General features: G+C 44.5%; 1 long non-coding RNA gene across 1 annotated transcript; it reads left to right on the forward strand.

Annotated features, from left to right (window-relative positions):
* The first annotated feature begins 5,302 nt into the window (after nucleotides 1-5,302).
* On the forward strand, nucleotides 5,303-11,223 carry LOC138758015 (uncharacterized). The gene is made up of 2 exons (XR_011354059.1): nucleotides 5,303-5,668; nucleotides 8,699-11,223. It is a non-coding gene; the product is annotated as an uncharacterized lncRNA (long non-coding RNA).
* The last annotated feature ends 8,622 nt before the right edge of the window (nucleotides 11,224-19,845 follow it).

The raw sequence follows: 19,845 nt of genomic DNA on the forward strand, positions 1-19,845 counted from the left end.
AAGTGGTGAGGGAGTGGAAGAAAGCTGTCATTACCAAAACCTTTGGGAATAAAGAGTCCATACAAGCAGCTCCTATAGCTGCCATCAAGCGGGATCGGCATAGGTGGAAGCCCCTCACCTGCGTGTGGCAGAGCAGTGATGCAGGTGTCTGGTGTGGTGGTGCTGCTAGTGTATTCATGTCGTAGGCAGGAGTGTGATAGTTTCAGTGGACTGGAACATATTCAAGTACTCATCCATAGACTTGAATGAATATACAATGGGTTATCACCAACTTCATCAACACCGGCCTGGAGGAATGTGTGCCCACATGCAAATACTGGGTGTTCCATTACCAGAAATCTTGGATGAATCAGAGGATTCGCAACATGCTTAGGGTGAGATGAAGGCTGCTTAAGACCAGGGATCTAGATCTCAACAAAACGTCTAGGCATGACCTGTGGAAGATCATCTCTGAAGCTAAGTGGCAATTCTGGAAGAAACTCAAGACAGAGACAGTTACACACCAGCTATGGTTAGGAGCACAGGCTAATGGGTTACAAAGGTTACAAAGCGGAGGCAAACACCATAGACGGTTGAGCTGAACACCTTCTATGCCCGTTTTGAGAAGAAGTCAAGAGTGCCGACTAGAATCCCTGCAAAGGCTGAGGACCCTGTGATATCTGTCTCTGAGGCCGATGTCAGAACATCATTCAAGAGGGTGAACCCTCGCAAGGCTTCAGGACCGAGCAGGGTACTGAAAATCTGCACCAAGCAACCAGCTAGAGTGTTCACAGACATCTTCAACCTCTTATTGCAGCAGTCAAGGTTCCCACCTGCTTCAAAAGGCCATCAATCATCCTGGTGCCCAAGAAGAGTAGTGTGAGCTGCCTCAATGACTACCACCCAGTAGCTCTAACTTCTACTGTGATGAAATGCTTTGAGAGTCTGGTCATGGCCAGAATTAACACGTATCTAAGTAAAGATCTGGACCCACTGCAATTAGCCTATCATCGCAATTGCTCCATGGCAGATGCACTATTGCTAGCTCTCCACTCAGCTCTGGATTACCTTGAAAACTGCACTTCATCAACTAAAGCTCAGGCTTCAACACCATTATTCCCTCAGTGCTGATCAAGAAGCTACAAACCCTGGACCTCTGCACCCACCTCTGCAACTGGATCCTTTACTTTCTAGTCAGAAGACCACAGTCAGTATGAATTGGAAACAATACCTTAATTTCACTGATGATCAATACCAGCGCACCCCAAGCATGCATGCTTAGCCCACTGCTCTACTCATTATACATCCATGACTCTGGGACCAGGCACAATTTCAATGCTGTCTGCTGTAATGGATAAATATTTGGGAGATAATTGGTAAAATTAGAGTAGGTTACACACATTTTAAAACAGATCGTATTTGAAATATTGAATTCATATTCAGTGAACTTTACAGAAACAAAGAATTTTATCCACATATCACAAGTAGGTGTTAATTGAAATGACAGCATGAAATGAATAGACTGTTTGAATTGGAGACAGGCTGGCTGGTTGAATAACTACAAAGCTTCTGACATTTTTACAAAGTGCTCATAGAAAGGTCACTCCTGGGTTTTGTTTACCTAAGACAACAGCTTGACCAAGAAGGAGAACTCCTGTGGTTTGCTGAAGAAGGTGGGGGTTTTTGTAAGTGAGAGAGTCACATGGGCTTTCTAGCAGTTGAAATAGAAGAGAGAGAGAGAGAGAGGTGAATCCAAGCTCAACAAGCCCTCTCAGCCAGTGTGTGTGTGTGACACTAAAAGAGACTGAACAGTCACGGCTGTAACAAGTTAGGAAAAACCAGTGGGAAACAGAAAGCTCCAGTGTGGCAGATGGCTGGAAGTGGTCTGATGTTTCTCTTGAAATAAAAGGAACAGAAAGGAACTCTGTGATAGCCTGAAAGAAAGAACCCTGATGGGGCAAGTTTAATCAGCGAGATATTGAGGTGACTAATGGTGGTACCTCAGTTGTGGAAATCCTGGAATAACAAATCTCTCTCTGCAAACCCTATGAGAACCTTCCTGAGCAGTAAACATTTACCTTTCGAGCACCAAAGCCTGGTGAACTTTATATATGTCAAATTTTGTGCACAGTATTAGAATTGACTGCAACCAGAGAACTTGGAAGAAGGAAAAGTGAGATTAACTCTGAACCAAAGAACTTTTCTTAAATTTACACACACATCATACATGTGCGCTTAGAATTAGAAGGGTGTTAATTTGGGTTAGTTGAGTATAGAGATAGGTTAAAGTTTGATTCTGTTTTCATGCTTAAAGATAATTAAAAACAACTTTTGCTTAAGTAACTACTTGTCTTGGTGAATGTCTATTGCTGCTGGGTTTTGGGGTCCTTTGGGCTCTTAACACTACAAATTTGCCAATGACACCACAGTTGTCAGCAGAGTTACAAACGGCAATGGGAAAGCATACAGGAGGGAGACAGATCAGTTCATTGAATGGTGTCACACCAACAACCTTGTGCTTAACTTTAGCAAAACCAAGGAGATGATTGTGAACTTCAGGAAAAAGTCAGCGTAACTCAACCCAGTCCTCATCGTGAGTTCAGTAGTGGAGAGGGTCAAAACTTTCAAATTCCTAGATGTCAACATTTCTGAGGATCTGTCCTGGAGCCTCCATGTTGATGCAATCATGAAGAAGGCTCACCAGTGGCTATATTTTGTGAGATGTCTGAGGATTTTCGATATGTTACCGAAGACTCTCAAAAACTTCTACAGGGGTACCACGTAGACAATTCTGGCTGGTTGCATCACTGTCTGGTATAGAGGTGCCAATGCTTTGGGCAGGAAAAAGCTGCAGAGGGTTGTTAATTTGGCCTGCAACATCGCAGGCACCAGACTTCACTCTATCGAGGACATCTACATGAGGTGGTGTGTTAGAAAAGCAGCCTCTATCCTCAAGGACCCCCACGATGCAGGCCATGCCCTCTTCATCTGTTAACATCAAGAAAAAGGTACAAGAGCCTAAAGACGAGCACTCAGCTGCACAAGGACAGCTTCTTTCCCGTGGCCATCAGATTCCTGAATAATCAATAAACCAAAGACACTGCCTTACTTTTTTTGCATTTTTTAAAAAAAATTATTGTTGTAAGGTAATTTATATGAATGTTTCACTATGATGCTGGAGCAAAACAATGAATTTTGTGACTTGTTCATGACAGTAAATTTTGATTTTGATTCTGCATTAATGGCCCAGCCACGCACACGAAGTGCAGTACTGTAATTAAATTGCCCTATGCCACAGTGTTCTCTCAGGGGCCTTGGAGGAGGATATCAGCAATATGAAGCGTGGTATCGATGCCCGGTGGAAGTCTGATATGTTTACAATTCCAGACAATTAGACCATGGCACAGTGTAGGGTTTTGGACGTAGGCATAGGGCTGCACTCCCAAGTAAAAGCAAATTGGTCCTGTGATTCTGAAATGAGGGGAATGGAAAATAAAGCATTAGCAAGGTCGATTATGCAATAGCAGTGTTTGGTTTGGTATCTTTTCCACCAATGTCTTCAACCTATGTTACCACATCGGGGATGGCAGCAATGAGGAGGAGAGGGATGACTTTGCACAATTTTCTGTAGTTAATGGTCATGCCTTTGTTCTTGTGCACAGGCCAGACTGGACTATATAAAGGGGAAAATGCATGTCAATTAACTCTTTACTGTGTCAAAGGATTCAACGGCCTCGACAATTTCTTTATTGACCCCCGGTACCCAGTACTGTCAAGTGTTGACCATCTTGGATTGGGGAGAATGACAACCAGTGCCCACTTAGCAGCTCTGACTACAATGGTTGTCTGGGTGAGTCTTTCGGTGAATCTCCATTTGTTGGTGCACAGCAACTGCCCCTCGAGCACATTCATGCCTAGAATGTACTCATGGGAGGCTGCGACTCGAATGGTTGGGGAGGTTAATTGCTTGTGGAGAGGTGTATGGTAACCTCTCTTGCAGGAATAATGCATTCTTCCAACCCCTGTATGGAAACCTGTGGTCCCCTCCAACTTGCAGAATTACTCGGGAGGATGGTGTGCCCAGCACCGGTGTCTACCAGTGCCATCCAGTGCTGAAAGTTTATCTTTTCCCAGTGTACGGCCATCAGGATATATGGCCTCAGGTCGCTCAGGCAGCACAGGGCAACTGAATAGATCCACCAGGGGCATAGCCTCCATCCTGTGGGAGGGTAGTGGAGATCAGCTACCCCGCAGGCGATGATTCCTGCTGACAGATATGGGTTATTTCCTCTTGCATCAGGGATCTAAGCTCTGCCCTGAGGGAGTCAGGAGCCACCTTTGGTGGGGGAGGAGCAGAGGGGAGGGTGGTCTGGGACAGAGTGTGTGGTGAATTTGAAGGTCTATCCTTACAGGGCTTCCTTCCACAATGCTCTTTCCAGAGAATATATATGATGAATGTCAGTATCCTATGAATGCAGGCATGATTCACGCCAGCATGTGTTAAGACCATGCACATTTTTCTGCAAGTCACCGGCTGACTTGGTTTCATCCTTGCGAACTTGGAATGCTCCCCACTCCATGTTCTCCAGTCCATCCAGGGGGTTAAGGGTGGTAGGGATGTGGAATGAGCTTCCGGCAGACGTGGTTGAGGCGGGATCATTGGTTACATTTAAGGATAGACTGGATAGTTACATGGAGAGGAGAGGACTGAAGGGGTCTGGACCGGGTGCTGGTCAGTGGGACTAGGAGGGTGGGGATTTGTTACGGCATGAACTAGTAGGGCCGAACTGGCCTGTTCTGTGCTGTAAGTGGTTATATGGTTATATGGTTAACAGATGGAGTTAGCAGATTCATTGTTTTGAACTGATGTACATCTGTACTTAAATACATTAACAACAAAACTCTGAGGTTTCATATCTTTGTGACTAACAGAATTAATGAGATTGAGAGAGTTTTGCATGTTAATCGATAGAAATATGTCAAAACAGTGCATAATCCAGGGGACATGGCTTCACGAGTGTTATAGATAGAGAATTTAGGTTAAAAAGGGCTTAAGTTAAAATGTGTTGATTAATCATAAAAGGGGAAGCCAGAATAGACAGGGAGCTTACCATAAAAGTTCAGCTGGACAATGTTATAACAAACAGAGATCTTTCATGGTCACAAAGAGACATGTAGGAGCCAAAGATTGATAAAAGAGTGAAAAACAGAATTTAGTGTGTGCAGAGTTCGTAGTGTACGAAACTAACATGATAATTACAAATGCAAGTGTACGTAGAATGATTTTGCAAAAACTAACTAATTAAAACAGTATTAAAGAGGAGGGGAAGGACAAGCAAAAAAGGTATAAAAATCAATGCACTGTATGTATCGGGGCTTGACTTGGCGAGAAGCCAGTTGAGTCCAACTCTGCAGACTTGTAAATAAAGCTTGTCGTGTCACCAACTTTAAAGAGACTCATGTGTGAGAATTTGTACTTCTGACAACTGGGGGCTCGTCCGGGAGCTACACTCCAGCCGTGGGAGGAGGCGAGAAAGGGGGACATCGGAGGTGGTGCACCCCGCTGAGTTCAGCGGGTCCTAGTCCCTTGCTCGTCGCCTCGGGCGGCTTGAGCGAGTGGTATCCGGACAAGGTGACACGACAAGACGAAAAGGAGAGGGGTGATGGTTCAATCCCCAGGAAGACACCGGTAAGTGACGACTTACGATTGTGGTGTGGGGATTGATGGACGAGACCACCCAGGTAACGGTCATGACGTGGAAAAAAAAATATAAAATGATAAATCAGGTGTAGAGCCTTTGTCGTGGCGTGAGGACCCTGTCGTGGGACCTTAGGATAGACCCCAGGGAAACCTCGGCGGGAACCGGCGGAGGGCTAGTACCTCGGACGAGGCGTCCGAGATGAAAGGGAGTAGGGTCCCGAATGGGGGGGTCCTCAGCAACGATAAACGGATCTAAGCGGGAAAATGGGAGGATCAAAATCTAAGGGCTCGTCTGAAAGATCAGGACTTTTCCAGGGGGGTTCCCCTTGACAGCCCTTTGGGGAGAATGTTTGAAAATTGGGATAGTAAACGATATCGAGACAAAGATAAGAAAAAGAAAGATGGTTCAATATTGTCTTCTTTGGTCAAAACAGCCTATCAAAGGTTCCTCGGTCTGGTGGCCGAAATTTGGATCTGATGAGGATTGGGTTAGATAAGCATTAAACATATATGTAAACTCGAGACAAAAGGTGAATCAAGAAGAGTCGGCGTATGCATTTTGTTGGGTTCCATGGCCAGGATCCTTAACAAAATGTTTTAAATTGAGGGTAGCGGGAGAAAAGAAGTGGGAACCTTTGGACAACCTCCCCCCTCCTTATGTTCCCCCGGTGCCCACAGTGCCCGAGGGAAGCTCGCTGCTGGAGGGGAAAGGTGATGAATCTGATTGTCCCGGAAGGGGCCAAGAACGAAGGGATGAATTAAGGGAGTCGGACCCTAAACTTCCACCGGTAAACCGACCCTGGACCAGATCCCAGACTGGTCCAGGACCATCGAAGGCTCCAGTAAGCCTAAATCCCCTGAGGGAAGTTTCTATGGGAGGACCGGGAGGGGGAACGGGATATGTAAATGTTCCCCTAACCAGTACTGAGGTGCGGGGATTTAAGAAGGAAATGAAAAGTCTATTGGAAGATCCCATGGGACTGGCCGAACAGTTCGACCAGTTCCTGGGACCAAATACATATACCTGGGAAGAGATGCACGCAATAATGGGAACATTATTCTCACCCCAGGAGAGGCAGATGATTCGACAGGCTGCCCTCCTCATGTGGGAACGTGAACAACCTGGGGACCCCAGACCCCATGAACAAAAATATCCCCTGAATGAACCCAGGTGGGACAAACGAACACCCGAGAGATTGGCAAGTATGAGACAATACAGAGAGTGGACGATTAAAGGAATACGGGAGGCTATGCCAAAGGGTCACAATTTCGCCAAGGCATTTGGGAACCACCAGGGAAAGATGAGTCCCCTACTGATTTCTTGGAGAGGGTGAGAAAGAATGTCCAACAGTATGCGGGTGTGGACCCTAGTACACCAATGGGTGAACAGCTTATTCGAATCGAATTTGTGTCCAAATCGTGGCAGGACATTAGGAAGAAACTAGAAAAGGAGGAGGACTGGAATGAAAAACCCTTGAGCGACCTGTTAAAAAAGGCGCAAAGAGTATATGTGCAGAGGGAAGAGGAAGGTCAAAAGAGGGCAGCGAAGATTATGGTACAGACTATCCGACAGATAAATGCCGAGTCCAGAGGGGAAAGGAAACAAAACCCTTACTCAGCGTTGGTGAAGTTTATGTATGAAAAGCTGACAAATGAAGATGAATATCCATTGAAATGGACCCAGGAGGAGAAGGGATGGCTTGAGGACTTGAAGCATCGCCTGACGCGGGCCCCGGTACTCACTCTGCCCTCTTTAAAACAACCCTTCCAGCAATTTGTCACTCATAACCAAGGAACAGCTGTGGGAGTTTTGACGCAGGAAAAAGGCGGTCAGCGACACCCAGTGGCTTTCCTGTCCAAAATGATGGACCCAGTGTCTCGCGGATGGCCGACGTGTATCCAGGGAGTAGTGGCTGCTGCTCTGTTGGTGGAGGAGGCACGCAAACTCACTTTTGGAGGAAGGATGACTGTGTACACCTCCCATTCTGTGAGTGTTCTATTAGCACAAACCGCCCATCGATGGCTGACTGATTCCCGCATATCAAAGTACGAGACCATTTTAATGGTCGGAGAAGACCTACAGTTTGCTAAGAATAATAGTTGCAACCCAGCTCAGTTTTTATACGACGGTGAAACAGGGGAAGAAGTGGAGCACGACTGTGTCGAGTTGACGGATCTCCAGACCAAGACCCGACAGGACCTTTGCGATACTCCCCTGGGAGAGGGATATGAATTCTACATTGACGGCTCCGCCAGATGTGTTGACGGAATGAGGAGAAGCGGGTATGCCATAATAGAAGGATATGCTTGGGAAGTGGTAGAATTCGCGAGGCTACCCGGAAGCTGGTCGGCACAGTCCTGCGAACTATATGCCTTGCAGAGAGCCCTCAGAGTACTGGCAGAGAAAACTGGAACAATTTACACTGACTCCAAATACGCATACGGGGTAGTGCATACCTTTGGTAAGATCTGGAAGGAGCGCGGTCTGATTACATCAAGAGGAAAGGAATTGGCACACGAACAGATGATTACTCTGACTTTGGAAGCCCTGACATTACCCCGGGAAATAGCAGTGGTCTACATACCAGGCCATCAGAGGGAAGATACCCCAACCACAATTGGGAACAGACTGGCTGATGAAGAGGCCAAAAGGGCGGCCATGCAACAGGAAGTCCGTTTGCTGACCTTAATCCCAATAAGACAAGGCATAAAAAGCTCCCATTTTCACTGCTAAGGAAGAAAAGGACATGGCTCAGTTGGGCGCAAGCCAGCTGCCTGATGGAACCCTAAAGACGCAATTGACAAAATTAATGGTGGAGACTAAAATGCCTTGGATAAAGTGTCTGCCCCTGGCCTTATTGAGAATTCGTACTGTCCCACACAGGGTTGTGGGGGTGTCCCCTTATGAGATGATGTTTGGGTTTCCCTTCTGGAGTACAGTTGAGGGGTGTCCCACCTTGGGGGAAGGGGATATTTTTGTTAGGAACTATTTACAGGCACTGTCACGCTCTCTTACAGATTTACGAAAGAGGGGACTATTGGCACAAACACCACCTCTAGACTTTTCTTTACACAAGGTGGAACTGGGAGACTGGATTCTCATCAAAACCTGGAAAACTGAAAAACTCCAGCCACAGTGGGAAGGTCCATTCCAAGTTCTCTTGACTACAGAGGCTGCAATACGAACAAGAGAGAAGGGGTGGACGCACGCATCCAGATTTAAGGGACCTGTAGAGGCGCCTCAGGACCCTGATACGGACTCAGATTGGACTTGTGTTCCTGGAGACAAACCTCTTACTTTGCGATTTCGCAGGAAGACTTGATTGACAATGTTATTGTTATATGCTTTGGTTTTTCTTGGTTTGCCTATGTCTTTGTCAGGTCTGAAGTGTAAGAAATGTAGAGACACAGTAGTCCTTTTTCAGGACCGCACTTGGGAAAGAAAGGAGGGTAGTTTCATTTCCCATACCTCAGTTCCTAAGAAATGCTGGGCAGAAAATACCACCCAACATCCATATACCCCTTGTACGGAGAATGAGGGAAGTAGTGTGGGTCATTATATACAGATTCCTAATAGTACTCCTTTCCCTCTTAACGGTTGGCCCTGGGAGGGTGAATCAGGCCCACCATGCCCTGATGGACTCTGGTTCTGCATACACCAGCGTACTGTTCCGGTAGAGAGTCCCACTCCACACTCAGGAGTGCCTGCCCCTTTGGGGCATCCGGACTTGGTTCGGGTCCATCCAAATGGCCATGAAAGTTTCGGCCACGCAATTGGGGGAGACAACCTTTTTGTTGATCTTGCAACTAGAATTGCAGGAACTTTTAATGTAACCAATTGTTGGGTCTGCGGAGGTCCACGGATGTCAGAGCAATGGCCTTGGTGGGGGGAGTCCCTCGACTCTTGGACCATGATCTCCCGGGTTTGGACCACTAACCGAACAAGGTCAAGGGAGAATTGGTCTCTTTCCAACGTCCCCTCCGGTTTTTATTGCCTCTCACGAGCCGGCAAGTACCCGGTAGGAAAAAGTCCCTGCAAGGCTGTATGGATCCGCATTTCGCCTGGTAATTTCACTTGGTTTCCTAAACCCCTGACTTGGTTCCTATCCACTGTTTTTAAGACTGATTGCCTACCCCTGTCTAATAGCAGTTTTCAGCTTTGGAATTGTAGCAGCCCACCATCACAGGACCATACCAATCAAACCCCACCCTTAAAAGGGTTTGGGAACGGGGATATGGAGTCTCCCCAAATGGGTAATTCTGGATGTGTGGTGATAAAGCGTATACCCGCCTCCCCTTGCAGTGGAGTGGAACTTGTTTCCTGGGAATAATTCGCCCAGAATTTTTCCTCCTACCCCACGATCACGGTCATAGATTGGGAGTGAAGGTTTTTGATGCATTACACCGTCGACCCCGCTCTAGCACGGTGCATTTGGGACAGTGGGGAGATGACTGGCCTCCGGAACGAATAATTGAATATTATGGTCCCGCTACATGGGCCCAAGATGGATCCTGGGATTACCGTACTCCTATTTATATGCTAAATCGCATTATTCGCTTGCAGGCGGTCCTTGAGATTGTTACAAACCAAACGGCTCTAGCCCTGCAATTGCTTGCATCCCAGCAGGGTCAGATGCGCTCTGCCATCTATCAGAACTGTCTGGCCCTGGACTATTTGCTGCCCACAGAAGGGGGTGTATGTGGAAAGCTTAATTTGACTAACTGCTGCTTAAAGATTGATTATAATGGCCAAGTCGTTCGCAAAATCGCTGATAATATTCGCACTTTGTCCCATGTACCAGTCCAGACCTGGCATCCTTTCGCAAAATTAAATTGGTTGGACAAATGGTTTGGAGGAACCTGGTGGCGCACCTTATTGTGGGTCATCGGGGGTGTTTTGTTCCTCCTGCTTGTTTTACCCTGTCTTATTCCCTGTCTGCGCAGCCTAGTGATTTCGATGGTCCAGCAGACCATGCAGCCAGGGGGCCTGGGAGACCCAGTTAGAATTTTACTTCAGCACGAAATTGATTTATCAGAAGATGGTTCTCTTCCCTGGGTTAAGGCCCCCATTCAGAAATAGTACACACATTTTAAAGAAAGGGGTGGATTGTTATAGATAGAGAATTTAGGTTAAAAAGGGCTTAAGTTAAAATGTGATGATTAATCATAAAAGGGGAAGCCAGAATAGACAGGGAGCTTACCATAAAAGTTCAGCTGGACAATGTTATAACAAACAGAGATCTTTCATGGTCACAAAGAGACATGTAGGAGCCAAAGATTGATAAAAGAGTGAAAAACAGAATTTAGTGTGTGCAGAGTTCGTAGTGTACGTAACTAACATGATAATTACAAATGCAAGTGTACTTAGAATGATTTTGCAAAAACTAACCAATTAAAACAGTATTAAAGAGGAGGGGAAGGACAAGCAAAAAAGGTATAAAAATTCAATGCACTGTATGTATCGGGGCTTGACTTGGCGAGAAGCCAGTTGAGTCCAACTCTGCAGACTTGTAAATAAAGCTTGTCGTGTCACCAACTTTAAAGAGACTCATGTGTGAGAATTTGTACTTCTGACAACGAGGATTAATAGTTCAATTGTTTCTGAAAAGAGCCAACAAATGGGTGTTCGGTCCTCAATTTCTTTCACAATATCAAGAAGATTGGCCTCAAAATCAAGACGATTTTAAAGAAGTTTCAATGGAGGATCCAGAAATCCAAAACACTAATGTGAAAATTATTCAAATATCTACTGAGGAATATCCAATTATTCAATTAATTTGCTATCATTCTTCATGGTTTTGACTGAAAAGGGCAGTAGCATGGATTCACCTGATGAATCCTCATTTTCATATGTGGGAGTTGACTATTTTGGTTCTTTGCAAGTAAAATGAAGAAGAAGATATTTATTCAAGACACAGATGGAGACAAGTGCAGATTAGTGTTAAAAAATGATAAAGAGCTATTTTTACTTGTTTGACTATGAGAGCAGTTCATATTAATGTAGTGTCATCACTTGATACAGTCTCTTTTATCAATGTTCCTTGATGTTTTATTGCCAGATGTGGTCAAGTAAAAGAGTTAAGTTCCAATAACGGATCTAATTTTACAGGAGCTCAACTAGAGTTATGAAAGACATTTCATGATTCATTACTTCAAAAGGAAATTAGTTAGATATTTAACCCACCCACAAAATCACATCATGGTGGTGTGTGGAAAAGAATGATTAGATCAATCAAGAAAACTCTTAATTCCATTTTGAATGATCAAATACTGAATGATTACAATTTTCAGAGAGTATTGTGTGAGATTGAAGCTATTTTAAATAGTCAACCAATAACTAATTTTTCTATGGATTCAAATGAAACTTACACTTGCACTTACACTGAATCACCTCTTACTTCTTAAATCTAAACTTATGCCTCCAGGTCAATTTCAGAAAGAAGATATTTATGCAAGTCGCAGATGGAGACAAGTGCAGTTTATTGTGGGTTTATTTTGGAAAAGATGGGTTAGAGAATATCTTTCATTATTACAAGAAAGACAAAAATGGTCTAAAGCAAAACACAACTTAGTATGCAGAGACATTGTAATTATTTTGGATGATTCTGCACCAAGAAATTTTTGGTTGCTGGGAAGAATCGTGGAAACAGTTCTGGACAAGAAAGGTTTCATTTGACAAGTGCAGATTAAAACCAAGACTATTTACTTAAATCGACCTATTACTAAAATCTGTCTTTTACAAGAACCAGAAGTTTTGATTTCTAATTTTATACTTACCATATTTATTTTTGTATCTGTAATAGTAATTGTTATGTATTAGTCATTAATATCTATAATAATAATTAGGGGCTGGAATGTAAAGGTTAAAACCTTACATTTTTGATTTTTGTTTGTTTATGACTATCCCTTTAAGAAAGATTGTTGTTTGTAGCCACATTGACCACCGCCAGTGGGCTGATATCGCCTCAAACCATGCATCTTGGCGCCTCACAGTTCGGCGGGCAGCAACCTCCTCTGAAGAAGACCGCAGAGCCCACCTCACTGACAAAAGACAAAGGAGGAAAAACCCAACACCCAAACCCAACCAACCAATTTTCCCCTGCAACCGCTGCAACCGTGTCTGCCTGTCCCGCATCAGTCTTGTCAGCCACAAACGAGCCTGCAGCTGACGTGGACATTTACCCCCTCCATAAATCTTCGTCCACGAAGCCAAGCCAAAGATATGTCATAATATCTGAGCGAATGGGGAGCTTGTGTTCAGTCTTTGAAGAACCATGGAGTGAGTACATTGTGGATTTGTAATGGGAAAAGCCAGAGTGGCTCCATTAAAGCCAGTCACCATACCTTGAATGGAATTGACTGCTGCTATTATGGCAAGCAAAATGGACATACGTTAAGAAGAGAATAACAGATGGAGTTAGCAGATTCATTGTTTTGAACAGTTAGAAATTAAAGTACCTTTAAAGAAATTGCTCGAGACAAAAATTGAGAACAAAGAACATTTATTACAACAACAATGCAAAGTTGGGTGCTTCCCCTTACCCTGGGAATACACACACATACTGGGGCTCACCCAACTTTTATACAGTCAATTTCAGTATCAGAGTGCCCTCCCCCTTACATTCTTCTGCCCCCTGGATGGGTTTGGCATAGGTAATCCTTCCTGCCTACGTGCAGTTTCAGTACACTTGGAGGACCAGGGGGTATCCTGCGGGTGTCCCATCATGTCATTGTCCTTATTCACACCTTCCTGATTCTCGGGGCTACAATCTCTTGGTATGCGGAGTTGACTCATTCTATCTAGGGTTGGCTAGTTTCATATGTATAAATCTGTGTATGGTTAGCTAATTAGATATGTAGGACTTGGTACTTCTATCTAGGGCTAGGAGACCTTTATCTGATCCAGACTACCTCAACTTCCTACATTCTATTGTACCTTACCATTCCTTTTCTTAGTCTTATGGTAGCTCTTGTCCCTCAGAAGATTCTTATGTTAATCGTGCTGACTCTGCTTTCCTGCATCCTAATCCCCAAGCTCATCCTGTTTGTACTGGTTACAGCCATTAACTGATGAATTTTAGTTTCTTCCATGTTCATAATTTTAGATCAATTTTCCCATCTCTCACAATCCTCACTTTTCTTTTAGATCAGTAATACTGATCTTTCACCATGATCAGTGTTACTGATCTTTGGTTACTGGTCAGTGTGACTGATCCCCACCCCCCCCTCCTCACTTTTCTTTTAGATCAGTATTACTGATGCTGTAAAGTGTAAGGTGTTGTTTTACCCAGCTGGTCAATAACCGAATTGTAATACCTGTGTGTGTCTTGTGTCTTGGTGTGAGCTTGCAGGCGCCTCAGATTGAAGAGACTGCCATCCGTGCGGTACCGGATGTAAACAGCGTCTTCATTGTTGGGGTCTTTCATGGCTTGGTTCAGCATCATGCTGAAGAAGATTGAAAAGAGGGTTGGTGCGAGAACACAGCCTTGCTTCACGCCATTGTTAATGGAGAAGGGTTCAGAGAGCTCATTGCTGTATCTGAAGAGAAACTTGTCCGTGAACTACTCTTTGCAGATGATGCCGCTTTAGTTGCCCATTCAGAGCCAGCTCTTCAGCGCTTGACGTCCTGCTTTGCGGAAACTGCCAAAATGTTTGGCCTGGAAGTCAGCCTGAAGAAAACTGAGGTCCTCCATCAGCCAGCTCCCCACCATGACTACCAGCCCCCCCACATCTCCATCGGGCACACAAAACTCAAAACGGTCAACCAGTTTACCTATCTCGGCTGCACCATTTCATCAGATGCAAGGATCGACAATGAGATAGACAACAGACTCGCCAAGGCAAATAGCGCCTTTGGAAGACTACACAAAAGAGTCTGGAAAAACAACCAACTGAAAAACCTCACAAAGATAAGCGTATACAGAGCCGTTGTCATACCCACACTCCTGTTCGGCTCCGAATCATGGGTCCTCTACCGGCACCACCTACGGCTCCTAGAACGCTTCCACCAGCGTTGTCTCCGCTCCATCCTCAACATCCATTGGAGCGCTCACACCCCTAACGTCGAGGTACTCGAGATGGCAGAGGTCGACAGCATCGAGTCCACGCTGCTGAAGATCCAGCTGCGCTGGATGGGTCACGTCTCCAGAATGGAGGACCATCGCCTTCCCAAGATCGTATTATATGGCGAGCTCTCCACTGGCCACCGTGACAGAGGTGCACCAAAGAAAAGGTACAAGGACTGCCTAAAGAAATCTCTTGGTGCCTGACACATTGACCACCGCCAGTGGGCTGATAACGCCTCAAACCGTGCATCTTGGCGCCTCACAGTTTGGCGGGCAGCAGCCTCCTTGGAAGAAGACCGCAGAGCCCACCTCACTGACAAAAGGCAAAGGAGGAAAAACCCAACACCCAACCCCAACCAACCAATTTTCCCTTGCAACCGTTGCAATCGTGTCTGCCTGTCCCGCATCGGACTGGTCAGCCACAAACGAGCCTGCAGCTGACGTGGACTTTTTACCCCCTCCATAAATCTTCGTCCGCGAAGCCAAGCCAAAGAAGAAGAATACCTGTGTAAAGTCTTTAGGTAGGGGAGCACCATGAAGGTCAGAGTAGCGAGTCCAGCTGCTATTAGGGTTGCGAGTATCAGGCTCCAGTTCTCAGTAAAGAGTCTAGTCCATCCCACATCAGTCCGAAGTTGCCACGTCTGAACATGGGCATGGGCAGATTCACGTTGAAATCTTGAAGCAGTGTCTTTAACCGCCCGACTTTTGTAAGCATTGTCCTGAAGAAGTATGTGAGAAACGCTGCCTTCAGCAGCGAACGAGTAGCAGTGGTCAGGCGGTTCCGTTGAATTGTGGCTAGTATCTGATGTCCTCTTCAGCCCCGAACCCTAGGGCCACCGATCTCCGAAGGCTGTCTGGAGTCTGATATTGAGGTGCCAAGCAGCTCACGTTGTTGGTAACTGGTGCTCCCCTTCACAGGGTGATGAAAAGAGACCAAGCTGGGGGGGGATTGTTTCTTGTGATTTAACTGTGTGTTGCAGCTTGTCTGCTAACATTAGCATGGGTATCATTGAACTTGTGAGTTGCAGCCTGTCTGTGTACATTAGCATATGTATTAACTCTCTCTCTCTGCGAGATGTACAATCCTGACTACCATTCTGTCTGTCTTTGTCCCACCATGTCCTTTGTGCTATCGCTTTAAAACTCCTGTCTTTAATACCTGTGTAGGCTAATATACAAATTAGATGTACTCCACTAAAGCTGTTCAGTTCCCCTGGTCCGTATTGGAATCCCTTGTTAACCCATACCCCACTATGACTATACATTAAATCTATGCTCTGTCTGCATTCTAAAGGAAAATAATTGTCACCTCTGCTGCCCCTATTCCAGGAGGACTTAAAACATAGTGAGTAATGAAGTGACATAAACAGTTAACAAACAATACCCCAATAAATGAATAAACAGTTAAAAAAATAAACAGTTAAAAATACAACAATAAATGTATAAACAGTTAAAAAAATACAACAATAAATGTAACATTACGGCACTTTGTCACGGCGCAGTGTAAGTTTCAGGTCTGAAGGATGAGGAACTGCACGCCAGGTTGAGGGTTGTGTCTGTGTGTCGTGATGTTGTGGTTCAGAAGCTGGTTTGCTTCTTTATGAATGTGGGTCCAGCCTTTTTCTCTTGTTCTTACTGCGGTGTCTGTAATTAAAAGTACACAGAAGGGACCATCCCAGGCAGGTTTTAGTTGATCCTCTTGCCATGCTTTTACATATAACCAATCACTAGATTTTAATAAAATGAATAACAATCTGACTTCCCTTTGTGTTAGTGTAAAAATTGTAAAATGAAACACAAACCATATTTCCATGGGTTTTGAATATGTTAGACCTTATTAAAATGCAGTTGGAGCTGCTTGTCTGTATGGGGCACAACCCTCCAATTTGTTAGAGTGAGTACATAACAGACATTGTAGCACAAGAGCCTCTGCAAGAGAACTTGAAACATATTCAACCTTTAGTTCTGCCTTAAGTAAAATGCCTTGTGCCACAGCTCACAACCATATTCCATATAATAACCATATAGCAATAACAGTACGGAAACAGGCCATATTGGCCCTTCTAGTCCGCATCGATTTACATGAAACTCCAACTAGTTCCACCTACCTACTCCCTGCCCATAACCCTCCAACCCCCTCACATCATGTACTCATCAGTGCCACTGTAATATAGTTGAACTAACCGCTACACTACCCAAAGTGAGACAAGAGCCCATGCATTTTCTGACTAAAGGTCACAAGTGCAGCCAACAGACTACTTCAAGGCACTTTCAGCCTTGCTCCTCTGTTCAGCCATGTAATCTTTGAGAAGAGGCAAACATAACCAAGGGCATTAAAAGGGTAAAAATCTGGCAATTTTCTCTCCACAGAGAGCATTGGGGAGCCTGGAACCGATTGTTGATTTTGTAAAATGAAGTTGAACAGGCTTGTACACATTTTCAGACTGCTTGTGCAGTGAGTGCCATACACCATGGTCTTCTGATTCATTGGTGAGGAGGTGATCAGTAAGATGCAGTAGTGGAAGCGCTTGCTCAAAGGTTGGAGGAAAATTAGACTTAGACCTGGATTTGTCAGAATGATAAGAGTTTATCTAAAGCTGGCTTTAGATAGAAGAACATCACAGGTGCTCCTCAATTTACAATAGGGTTGCGTTCCAGTAGACCCAGCGTAAGTTGAAAAAAAATCTTAATTGGAGACGTACCTTGTCTAACATTAACAGCACTGTATCAGTCCTCGTACTGATCTCACTACCCTGCTCTCTCCCAACAGTCACTGTAAGCTTTCCGAAAATGTGATTAACCAACGAGGCTACAAAAAATTCACCTTAGAGGAATTATCAAAGTTTATTGGAAAAATCAACGATGCTTGTGATGACCTTTAACACATTATATGAAAGTAAATGACAGTCATGCTATTGTGTCATCGTAAAATCATAAGTAGGGGAGCACCTGTATTACCTTTCATATTTTTGCAATGTTGATTGCACACACAATCATTTAAGTACCGGCTAGTTTCTATAATATTGCACTTAAAGTTTAGCTGCATGAATCCTGGAGCTTGTGGAGTCATTAGTGAATCAAGAAATATTGGTGCCATGGCAATTTCTCTGTACCATGCCAATTTCCCAGTCCTGAAGCCGGGACGTAGTGAATAGTATCAGGTACAAGATCTGTGAGTAATTAATGCTATTATTATTCCTATGCGCCCAATTGTTCTGAATGATGCCACCAATTTAAATCATATTCCACCTATTGCAGTACTCACACACCACCATAGACCAGTTCGCATGTTTATTTCTCCATTAAGCTGAATCCAGTCGCGCAGGGTTTACCTCCGTGATTATTTACAATGTAACTTCCGCACTACCGGATTTAAATATAAACCTGATGAATGGGGGAAAGTTATCATGAATTAAATAACAGCGGCAATACAGAGAAATTGTGCTGAGGCATTAATTTCACTCCGGAGGAAAATGCACCAGAGAAATGAATGATTAAACTTATAGGAATCCCCAGAGGTATCTTTATTCTCCAGAGGTGGGTGATCTTTAAACTCACGGACCTTGACTGCTGAATGTGTAGAAGAAATACCTCTAACTGCAAGACAAGAGCCTGAAGCCTCAATTTCAAGTGCCACAGTGCACTTAAAGGGACATGCACACTCCCCCTTCAACTGGCAGATCCAGCCACTTTACACATCAGATCCTTTCTTTATCTTACATACACTTAAAATAAGACGTGTAGAACTCACCCTATTTGCGCAAACATTTCTCCCTGCAAATGTTATAACATCACTCAACTCTCAGGTACTCCCTGTGCAAAATCACATTTGAATACAATTTATTTCATAAATTGGAATTAACTGGTAGTTAAATTCGCTAATTCTACAGTATTGAAAAACGATCATTTATGACATTTAATTTTTAGCATGAATTTTAATCAATATTGGTCAGTGACTGAAGTGGGAAGTCGTGATTTATGAAATTATCTCTGGTCTCTACTCTCCCACTCCCGACGCTTCTCCCAACATTCAGGAGCTGGCACACAGTCCCTGCCTTTTTCATGTTACTCATCTACTATTCCTTTAACTGCTTGCATCAAAATGTTAGCCTTTGCTTTCTGCTTATCCTCAGATGTCTGGACAAATGCTTTTTGTGTGATCTGTAGAAGCTGGGTTATTCCCTGCTCATGCCAATTTTCTGTCTTTTGTAATTTTCTCCTGATGTCTGGGGCTGAGTTGGTAACAAAACCTGTTAGTACCAATTGTTCCCCTGCTGGGGATTCTATGTCGAGACCCCCATATTGTATATATATTTGGTCCCAAAAATTGGTCTAACTGTTCGGCACATCCCTGGGGATCTTCTATCAGGGAGGTCAGTTCTTTCTTAAAGTTATGCACTTCAGTCACATTTACAAAACCGAGACCCCCTCCCACGGGAACCTCCCGCAGGGGTCTCATCCAGCTAACTTCTAGCTTATTATTTCTGACCCTGCCCTTTCTTCCAGTAGGTTACGTACCTCCGTACTGGTCAAGGGCACATTTACCTTCATACTGGTCAAGGGCACATTTACCTGTCCTTTCTTCCAGTAGGTTCTCACTCTGTTCTAAATTACAACAATCTCTCTCTCCTGTCAACGGAGATGGTAATCGAGCGCTTTGTGAGTGAGTTACCATACCACTCCTATTCTCTTCTCTAGCTGTGGGGGAGGAGGGGAAGGTGCAGAAGGGTAGGTCATAGGAGGGGAAGGAAAGATAGGAGCCGGCATAGGAGGAACATAAGGTGGAGGGAGGGAATGTAGCACATCCCACCCCTGTGATTCAGGGACAAAAGGTTCCTCCTCTCTCTTATCCCTGAGTTCTTTCTCACTCAAAACCAGTTGTTCAATGGGTCCCTTGAGCCAGCAGGCTGCATATTCCCTGCTCTCAACATTGTCTCTCTCTGGTTTTGATTGAGCCAGATGTTCAAAGCTTGACACATCTATTCATCCTCGGATCCGAACTTTGGCCAGTACACGGAGCTCCCTTTAACCGGGCGTTTAACCCATTCAATACAACAATACCTGACCATTGTCAGTTTGTCTTTCCCACGGGTCCTTCCC

This window comes from Narcine bancroftii, chromosome 3 (genome assembly GCF_036971445.1).
Source record: "Narcine bancroftii isolate sNarBan1 chromosome 3, sNarBan1.hap1, whole genome shotgun sequence".
Taxonomy (NCBI): domain Eukaryota; kingdom Metazoa; phylum Chordata; class Chondrichthyes; order Torpediniformes; family Narcinidae; genus Narcine; species Narcine bancroftii.